The sequence below is a fragment of the Ovis canadensis genome, chromosome 11 (genome assembly GCF_042477335.2).
Source record: "Ovis canadensis isolate MfBH-ARS-UI-01 breed Bighorn chromosome 11, ARS-UI_OviCan_v2, whole genome shotgun sequence".
Lineage (NCBI taxonomy): Eukaryota > Metazoa > Chordata > Mammalia > Artiodactyla > Bovidae > Ovis > Ovis canadensis.
The window spans coordinates 67,386,812-67,395,669 of NC_091255.1; the positions used below are offsets into that span (position 1 = coordinate 67,386,812).

Sequence of the window (8,858 nt, forward strand, 5' to 3'; positions counted from 1 at the left end):
ATGAACTCGTGATGCCGAGCCGGTCTCTGATTTTAAGCGGTTGGTTTGTGAAGAGTCCTGAGGAATTGTGCTTGGAGGAACACGGATATTTAGAAGCAGGTGCGGTAAATGAGAAGACTGGCAAAGAGATTGGAGGAGAAAGAGGTCTTGGAGTTTTAGAAGTCGAGGAAGGAGAGGATTTCAAAGACAAGAGACGAATTGGTCAGAGGGAAGGCAGTAGCTTTAGAAACTAGATTTTTTAAAAATGTATTCAAATGCTTCAATGAGAGGAACTGGGAGGCGCAGGTTTGATCCCTGGGTCGGAAAGATCCCCTGGAGAAGGACATGGCAACCCATGCCAGTATTCTTGCCTGGAGAATCCCATGGACAGAGGAGCCTGGCGGGCTGCAGGCCATGGGGTCACAAAGAGTCGGCCACGGCTGCAGCAACCGAGCGTGAGCGTTGTATGTTCAGCGGCTGCTCAGGGGCATGTCTCAGGCTGTGGGGCTGCTAAGAGTCAGACTCGACTTCGCAACCGAACAGCAACAGTGTCTCACACAAATTCTGTGATCAGGACCTCGGGAGAGAAGTTGAAGTTCACTGACAGCTGTACCAACCCCTCAATAAATTCTTAGTTTTAGCATCAAGAGATTTGAGGCAAAGTAAGAAATTAAAGAGAAAAGGGGACATAGCATTCCATCATTGTTTTAAAAATACACAATAGAGAAGAATAAAGGAAATGAATGAACGGTAGCTAAGGATGAGGGTCTGTGCTTAACACAGGTTCTCAAATTCGCAACTGTGTTTGCTTTCCGAATCATTTTAAGAGCCCCATACTGCTACTGCTAAGTCGCTTCAGCCGTGTCTGACTCTGTACGACCCCATAGATAGCAGCCCACCAGGCTCGCCCGTCCCTGGGATTCTCCAGGCAAGAACACTGGAGTGGGTTGCCATTTCCTTCTCCAATGCATGAAAGTGAAGTTGCTCAGTCGTGTCCGACTCTTCGCGACTCCATGGACTGCAGCCCACCAGGCTCCTCCGTCCATGGGACTTTCCAGGCAAGAGCACTGGAGTGGGCTGCCATCGCCTTCTCCGAAGAGCCCCATAAGGAAATCGTAATCCCCATCATCATCGCACTTTATGTGTTTCAGTTTGGCCTATTTTGTATGGCTTTAGCCCTGGCTCCAAACGGTGCTTGCTGCCCTCTGTCCACTGCCCACCCTCTCCCTGGCCCATCACGTCTTCCTCTCCTGACCTCCCATGAAACAGGAGATAAACATTTCCACCCTGAGGAGATACAGAAGTCTGCCCTACGCGTTTGAGCAGTGCCCACCTCAGTCTTTGCTAAGGTCTGTTTTTCTGGTCACACTGCACCTCCCCACCCTCATCATAGGTGTGTGCAAGGATTCATCTCTGAGAATCCTTACCTCTCTCTACTCAACACTCCTTAGAGGTTTTAAGCATTTCTCATACATACACAAATCTCACTTTGTTTGTTTGTTTTTATATATCCAGCAGGACTTCTCTAAACTCCAGAATTATCTGCCTGCAAATAAGACTCTTACCTGAGTATCCACTTGACACGAAAAGCTCCGTTAAGTCTAGCACTGTGGACACTTGGCTTTCCTTCCCAGACCTGCTTCTGCCTCTGTCCTCACTGTCTCAGTTAGGGACTCTCACCCATCCAAGGCTATTTGCTCACACCTGTATTTAATCTGTTTGCAAATCCACGGACATCTTCTAAATACACTCACATCCTAACACTTCTCCTTGTCTACACTGTCCCTGTCCCTGTCCAAGCCACCATCATCTGTTACCCTGATTATTGAAGTAGCCTTCTAGCAGGTCACCTTGCTTGGTCATTTTTTCAGCTTTCTGATCACATATAATCCTATCACCGAGATCTTCCCACATGGCCTTATTGATTGATCGATTGAGATTTCTCAGTTCTTCATTCTTTTTTTGACATATACTAGATGTACAATATTATATGTTACACATGTACAACCTCATGATTCACCATTTTAAAGGTTATACTCCACCTGTAGTTATTATAAAACAGCTATATTCCCTGTGCTATACATACATATCCTTGTAGCTCATTTTTACATATTAGTTTGTGTCATATAATCCCCTTCCTCTGTCTTGCCCCTACCCCTTCTCTCTTGCCACAGGTAACTATGGGTTTGTTCTCTTATCTGTGAGCCTATTTTTTGTTATATTCATTAGTTTGTTGTATTTTTCAAATTCCGTGGGTGATGTCACACAGCATTTGTCTTTATTTGATTATTTCACTGAGCAGAATGCCTTCCAAGTCCATCCATGTTGCTGCAGATGGCAAAGTTCTATCCTTTTTTATGGCTGAGTAACAAAGGCCTGTCTAGTCAAGGCTATGGTTTTTCCAGTGGTCATGTGTGGATGTGAGAGTTGGAATGTAACGAAAGCTGAACACCAAAGAATTGATGCTTTTGAACTGTGGTGTTGGAGAAGACTCTTGAGAGTCCCTTGGACTGCAAGGAGATCCAACCAGTCCATCCTAAAGGAGATCAGTCCTGGGTGTTCAGTGGAAGGACTAGTGTTGAGGCTGAAACTCCAATACTCTGACCACCTGATGCGAAGAGCTGACTCACTGTAAAAGACCCTGATGCTGGGAAAGATTGAGTGCGGGAGGAGACGGGGACGACAGAGGTTGGATGGCATCATCGACTTGATGGACATGGGTTTGGTTAAGCTCCGGGAGTTGGTGATGGACAGGGAGGCCTGACATGCTGTGGTTCATGGGGTCACAAAGAGTCAGACATGACTGAGCGACTGAACTGAGTATTTATTTATCTTTATCTGTTCATCTTGTTGATGGACATTTAGGTTGCTTCCAAATCTTGGCAGTCTTAAATAATGCTTCTTTGAAGATTGCGGTGCATGTATATTTTCCAATTAGCACTCTTGTGTGTGTGTGTGTGTGTGTGTGTTTTGGATATATACTCCGAAGCGGAATTGCTGGATCATATGACATTTCTATTTTTAGCTTTTTTGAGAAATCTCCTTATGTCCAAACAACCCTATTTAAAATAGCATTTCAGCATTCCCTAACCCCATTCCCCCTTTATCTCCTTCTGTTTACTTTACACCATTAGACAACTGTGATAATATACTTTTTAAATATTTCACCTCTCGCTACTAAGAAAGTAAGCTTCAAAAGAGCAGACATTACTGTCTATTTTTTCATTGTTGTATCTACAAAGCTCAGATAGTGCCTCGAACAAAATAAAGCTTACTTAAAGTATTTTTTAGTATGTATGAACAAATGGAAGTATGTCTAGAATACTTGCAAAGCCTTCTGTCTGATAAATAATATCTACAGTTAAATTAGCATGGTTACCGAGAAATTTGTCATGTACTGTGTATTTAAAATATTTCAGAGCTGGAAGATTCTCAAAAACCAGGAGATCTTTGTATACGAAATATTTTCAGAGTTGAAAGATACCTCCCTAAAAGGGCTGGATTAAAGGATGCCTACTCACAGAGATCTGAGGCCTTCAGCACTATGATTATAAACCCACCTCTAATCCTCTAATGAAATATCCCTGACTTGGTGTCTGTAGTTCAGGGTTGTAATTGTGTCTTTGCAACACACAGTGATGTGATAACTGGGCAAGTTGCATAATCCACTCTGAGCTTAAGCTGTACACTGATGATGATAATAGTGAAAAGGACCTCACAGGACTGTGGTGAGGATCAGCTGAAATCTTGGACATGGTTTATAAAATGTCAAACATGCCACAAATATAAGAAACCTGAAAACATGCTACAAATGTAAGGCTAAGAGAAAACACAAAATTTCACACGTTTATCCTATGATTTTCTTACCACCCTATTTTTCTTTACTATCAGATTCACTTAAAGTTTGATTAAAGAAACTTCACATTTTGTTTGAGAGAATCCTTTAGGCACCTTGAAGATATTTCAGTAATATTCAGTTCCAAACATTATTTCCCAGTTCTCTATATTGTCTTGGCTTTTCAATTAGATAATTCCCAAATTCTCTAAATATGTCAGACCAGGCCACTCACTTCTGTCTCTGATTACTTCTTTCTCTTCCACTATCTTTAAAAATCAGTCTGGCAAATGCCCAGCAGAAGACTAACGCAAAAGCATACAGGATTGAATGAAAGCTTTAAGAATGTCAGTGTGGATCTAGGCCTCAGACCTGCCTTGGGACTTTGGTTAGCTAAGATCCACACTGATCAAGCAGGCATTTTTTCCCCCTCTGTCATCATTATTCACAGCACTCACCCATCACCCGTTACCACGCTCTGTCCATGGCATTTCCCGGGCAAGAATGCTGGAGTGTGTTGCCATTTCTTCCTTCAGGGGATCTTCCTGACCCAGGGATTGAACCCACATCTCCAGTATCGGCAGGCGGATTCTTTACCACTGCACTATCTGGGGATTGCCAGATATATAATTTGAAAACAAAAAAGCTTTCTCACATCCCAAGCATTCACTCCGAAGATTTGATGGATATACCTTTTTTTGTGTTTCTTTCAGACCCTTGGTAAAGCCCCACTGGGTGGTTTGCTCCTTTGGTACATACAGTTCAGCACTGAGTTAAAAGAATGTGAAGCCTTTATATATCATTGCCCGGCTTCTAGCTAGCCTCTGGGCTTGCTGGTTCTTATTAATGATTCATTTCTTTTGACAGGAGCAGCAACATTTCAGGACTTCTTGGGTGGAAGAAAGTTGGCAGAGAGAAAGTCCACAGTGAGTAGTTAAACATTATATGAATTAATACCCCCCATCAATAGTTTAATGGATGAAATGCATTGATTGCTTTGAGAATTATGCTGAGGTCTACAGTAATAAGCAGAAATGTCTGATTTGACATCTTTTTTAAAAAATATGTCTGCAACGTAATCTACCACCAATTACACAACAACCCCACCAAAGGGGTGCTGAGTGGTCCCACTACAGTAGTAACATGTTATAAAAGCTCAAGTTTCAGGACAATTAGCTTCTGGCTGCAGTTTATTACCCCATTTGAGATTTAAAAGATTTTTTTTTCCATTGCATTCCAACAATGCTTATGTGTCTGGGGCTAACACTTTAAAACAATAATGGAATGGCAAATATCTGTCTGGCTGGAGTTTGCCCAAAAGGAAGCGTGTATTAGAGCTAAAAAAAAAAAAAAAATCAAGCAGGGCACAGTGGACAAAAAAAAAAAAAAATTAAACCCTACTTCTTTAATTTCTCAAACTGACCAAAGTTATACTGTTTCATGAAGAAAAGAAAAATGCCTTTCACTGCTATTTTGTAAAAATTTCAAGAAATACTTTGGAGAATATGAATATCCTTGTTTGTTTAAACCAATGTCCACATGGTGAAAAGGCAGTCCAGTTGACAATTCATAACCATCCACGTGTTGGGTAAACATCACAAGATGTTTGGTCTGAAATATACGACTCTCACATTGAATTGCCTAGCGCGACACAGAACTGGCAATCAGGAATTGTTTTAATGGTGGTGAAGACAGTGGGATTTATTGCGCTCATTCTGTGGCCAGGTACTGTGCTGAGACTTTATGTGCGTGATCTGATTTAATTCTCTGAACTAACCCTGGAGTTAGGTGCTATTATTTTCGCCATTTTATAGATGAGAAAATTGAGACGTGGAGGGTCTAATCATCAGAGGGTTCCCGGGCTAATGGTAGTAAGCTCTTTGGAAAACAACGCTCGATGCTCTAACCACCATGCAGTACAGCCTGATCGTGGTGCTGATGACGGTGGTGGGCAGGGCGGTAAACGGGAACCTCTCTGTCAGTCTCCCGTATGGCGTGTTACACGGCTGTCTCTCCTCTAGCTCTCTCAGCTGTTTCCTTCGCCATCTCGGATATCTGTCTCCCTTATCCCAAGGTCCCTTTTGAAATGTTTTGTACTAATCTGTCGTTTTCTCCTACCCCTCACACGCCATGATCTCACACTTCCAGTGGTTATTCGGGAACTGAGTTGGGTGCAGTGACTCACTTCCGTGTCCCCACTTCCAGGGAAGGGTGAGGGGATCTCACCGAGACAACTTACCTGTAGTCAGGATACCGAGTGGTTCTGTGCAGACTTTCTTAGCGCAGGACCCCTAGACTTCTCATGTTGGACGTGATCCAGTCTAGGGAACCAGCCAATAGCAGTGCTGTGTTTTTCTGTCTAAGGCGATATCAAATGTGTACTGATATCATTAACATCTCAGCTCCTTTTCACCCCTTGGGATGAAGAATGCTTTCTGAGAGTTAAAATATTAATACCCCCAAAATTACAAAAAGAACCTATCGCAGATGAATCAGGTGAAGTGAAGAAGTGAATTGGCAAGTCATCAACAGTCCAGTGTTGACCTACAGCTTACAGTGTGTCATTGGCTGTCCCCTGGTCTCAGCTCAGGTCGGGGTATTTCTAGCCAAGGTGTGTTGACGTGTAATGCCCGAGCCGTAGAGCAGGGCCCTTAGCACAGATGGCTTCCCCTGTTCTTGCTCTCCTGAGGCTCTCTATAGCTCCTGGCACATTGCCTCTGTACTCTGGAGTGGCTGGAGAAGAAACCAGCGCTTCTGTCCGTGTATGCGGTCGCGGCGCCCTGGCTGAGGTCAGCTTTGGCTCTCTTCTTGCAGCACTTGGTTACAGGGCTCCATCGGCTCAGTGGCGTCGGAGGAGCTGGCCTTTGTGTCTTCTGCCTGGAGTGCACTTCCGCATCCCGTCTCCTTGGCGACGCCTCCTCGCTCTTCACCACGGGCTACAGTGTCTGCCGTCCCCTGTGGCTTCCCCCCACCCTTCTCGCGCCCCAGGGGGACTTGCTGCCTCCTTGTGTTTTGCTAACACTTTGTGTATCGTATATTTCTACGCATATTTCTTTTGTATTTCTCCTCTGCGAGGCTGTATTCAGGGGAGATCACTGCTTGTTCATACCTTCTTTGTACCTGGAGCACGAAGCAAGATGTCAGGTCCCTATAAAGTTTATAGAAACGTCTCTTGTCCTGCACTGAGGTTCTGTGTCACTGAGTGTGTGAACATCCATTCAGAACCATTATAGTGTTTATATTACACGTACCACACGCAGATACTGATCCAAGAGCCACGTTGGATTTATTTGTCATTGTTCTGAAACTATTTGGTTACCCACTTTATCATCTGTAAACTCAGAGGAATGGTGTCAACTTGACTTTCATTCATTCCTCAGCTCACTTTTATTAATTAAACCAAGATACACTTATCAAATACTTTCCCTGTCCCAGCCACTGGACTTTCTAAAGCATAAAATTCTATATATTTTAGTTAAAACACCACACATTTTAATTAAAAAGACAATAAACTTTGTATAGGCAGTAGAGTTAATTTCACAACTCTGCTTTTCTAATCCAGTTTTATGACTCAGTTTTGAATATAATTCAAACCAAGATAATAGCAGTTAGTTTCTAAATCACATTATGCCTCAAAGCATACTATTTTTATCAGTTGAGTAGGAAAAAAATCGTTTCCCTCAGTGACCACAGATCAGAATTTCTGGGTTCCATCTCAGGCTCTGTTTTGTCTTTTCGAACGTCAGAATACTGATTTATGTGGATTATATACATTTAAGCAAATGGAGAAAGTCTTTGGACTGAAAGAAATCTGTGCATTTGTTCAGTAGACATTTACCGAATGACTAGCACACGCCTAAGGCCGCCACATGTGTCTAGGAAAAGTGTAGTTGCTCAGTTGTGTCCGACTCTTTGCGACCCCATGGACTGTAGCCCACCAGGCTCCTCTGTCCATGGGATTCTCCAGGCAAGAATACTGGAGTGGGCTGCCATTTCCTTCTCCAGGGGATCTTCCCAACCCAGGGATTGAACCTGGGTCTTCCGCATCACAGGCAGATGCTTTACCCTCTGAGCCACCAGGGAAGCCCAATGGACATGAGCCTGAGCAAACTCTGGGAGATGGTGAAGGACAGGGAGGCCTGAAGTGCTGCAGCCCATGGGGTCAGTCAGACGCGACCACGATTTCGTCAAGGATAAGAAGGTCTATAAGAGAGGTCTCTGCCTGTGAGAGGTTTATCGATTTAAGGGAGAAAAGGGCTCAGATGGAGAACGTGTGGGACGGTGAGAACAGACGGGAAGGAACGTGCTTGGGCTTGGCCGAGGCTGGGATGGAGAGACGAGGCTTGCGTAGACTTTCCTGGCTTCTGGGCTTGGTTCTTCGTGTCAGCAGACGTCACTTGGGATGAATCTCAGGCAGTATCAGTATGGCCCCAGTCAGACAAAATGGGGGAGGAGGGGAGAGCATTCTCAGAAAGAGAAGCAGGGTGAACATGAGCAAATGAATGTGAAATACTCCATTGTTCCTAGGCAACTAGAAATACACCAGCATGGTGGGAGAGAAAGGGACAAGCCGGGTTTCCCGAGTGCCAGTGGCTGCAGACTGAGCTTGCACAGCCCTGTGCTCTCTTGGCTGAGATGCAAGAACAGGAACTTTATCCTGAACCTGCAGGGCAATCCAGGAGAGCCTTGTGCAGTAGGGCAAGTGAATCGTTTTCCAAAAAGTACTAGACACTTAAATGTGATAAAAAATATTTACTGCAACAGTGTCAGACTTTATTTTGGGGGGCTCGAAAATCACTGCAGATGATGACTGCAGCCATGAAATTAAAAGACAGTTACTCCTTGGAAGGAAAGTCATGACCAACCTAGACAGCATATTAAAAAGCAGAGACGTTACTTTGCCAAGAAAGGTCCGTCTAGTCAAGGCTATGGTTTTTCCTGTGGTCATGTATGGATGTGAGAGTTGGACTGTGAAGAAAGCTGAGTGCCGAAGAATTGATGCTTTTGAACTGTGGTGTTGGAGAAGACTCCTGAGAGTCCCTTG

The 8,858-nt window shown here is 43.9% G+C and overlaps 1 non-coding gene across 1 annotated transcript; it reads right to left on the reverse strand.

The window, feature by feature from the left end:
* Window positions 1–7,825: 7,825 nt before the first annotated feature.
* TRNAH-GUG (transfer RNA histidin (anticodon GUG)) lies at window positions 7,826–7,897 on the reverse strand. The gene has a single exon. It is a non-coding gene; the product is annotated as a tRNA-His (tRNA).
* Window positions 7,898–8,858: the final 961 nt, after the last annotated feature.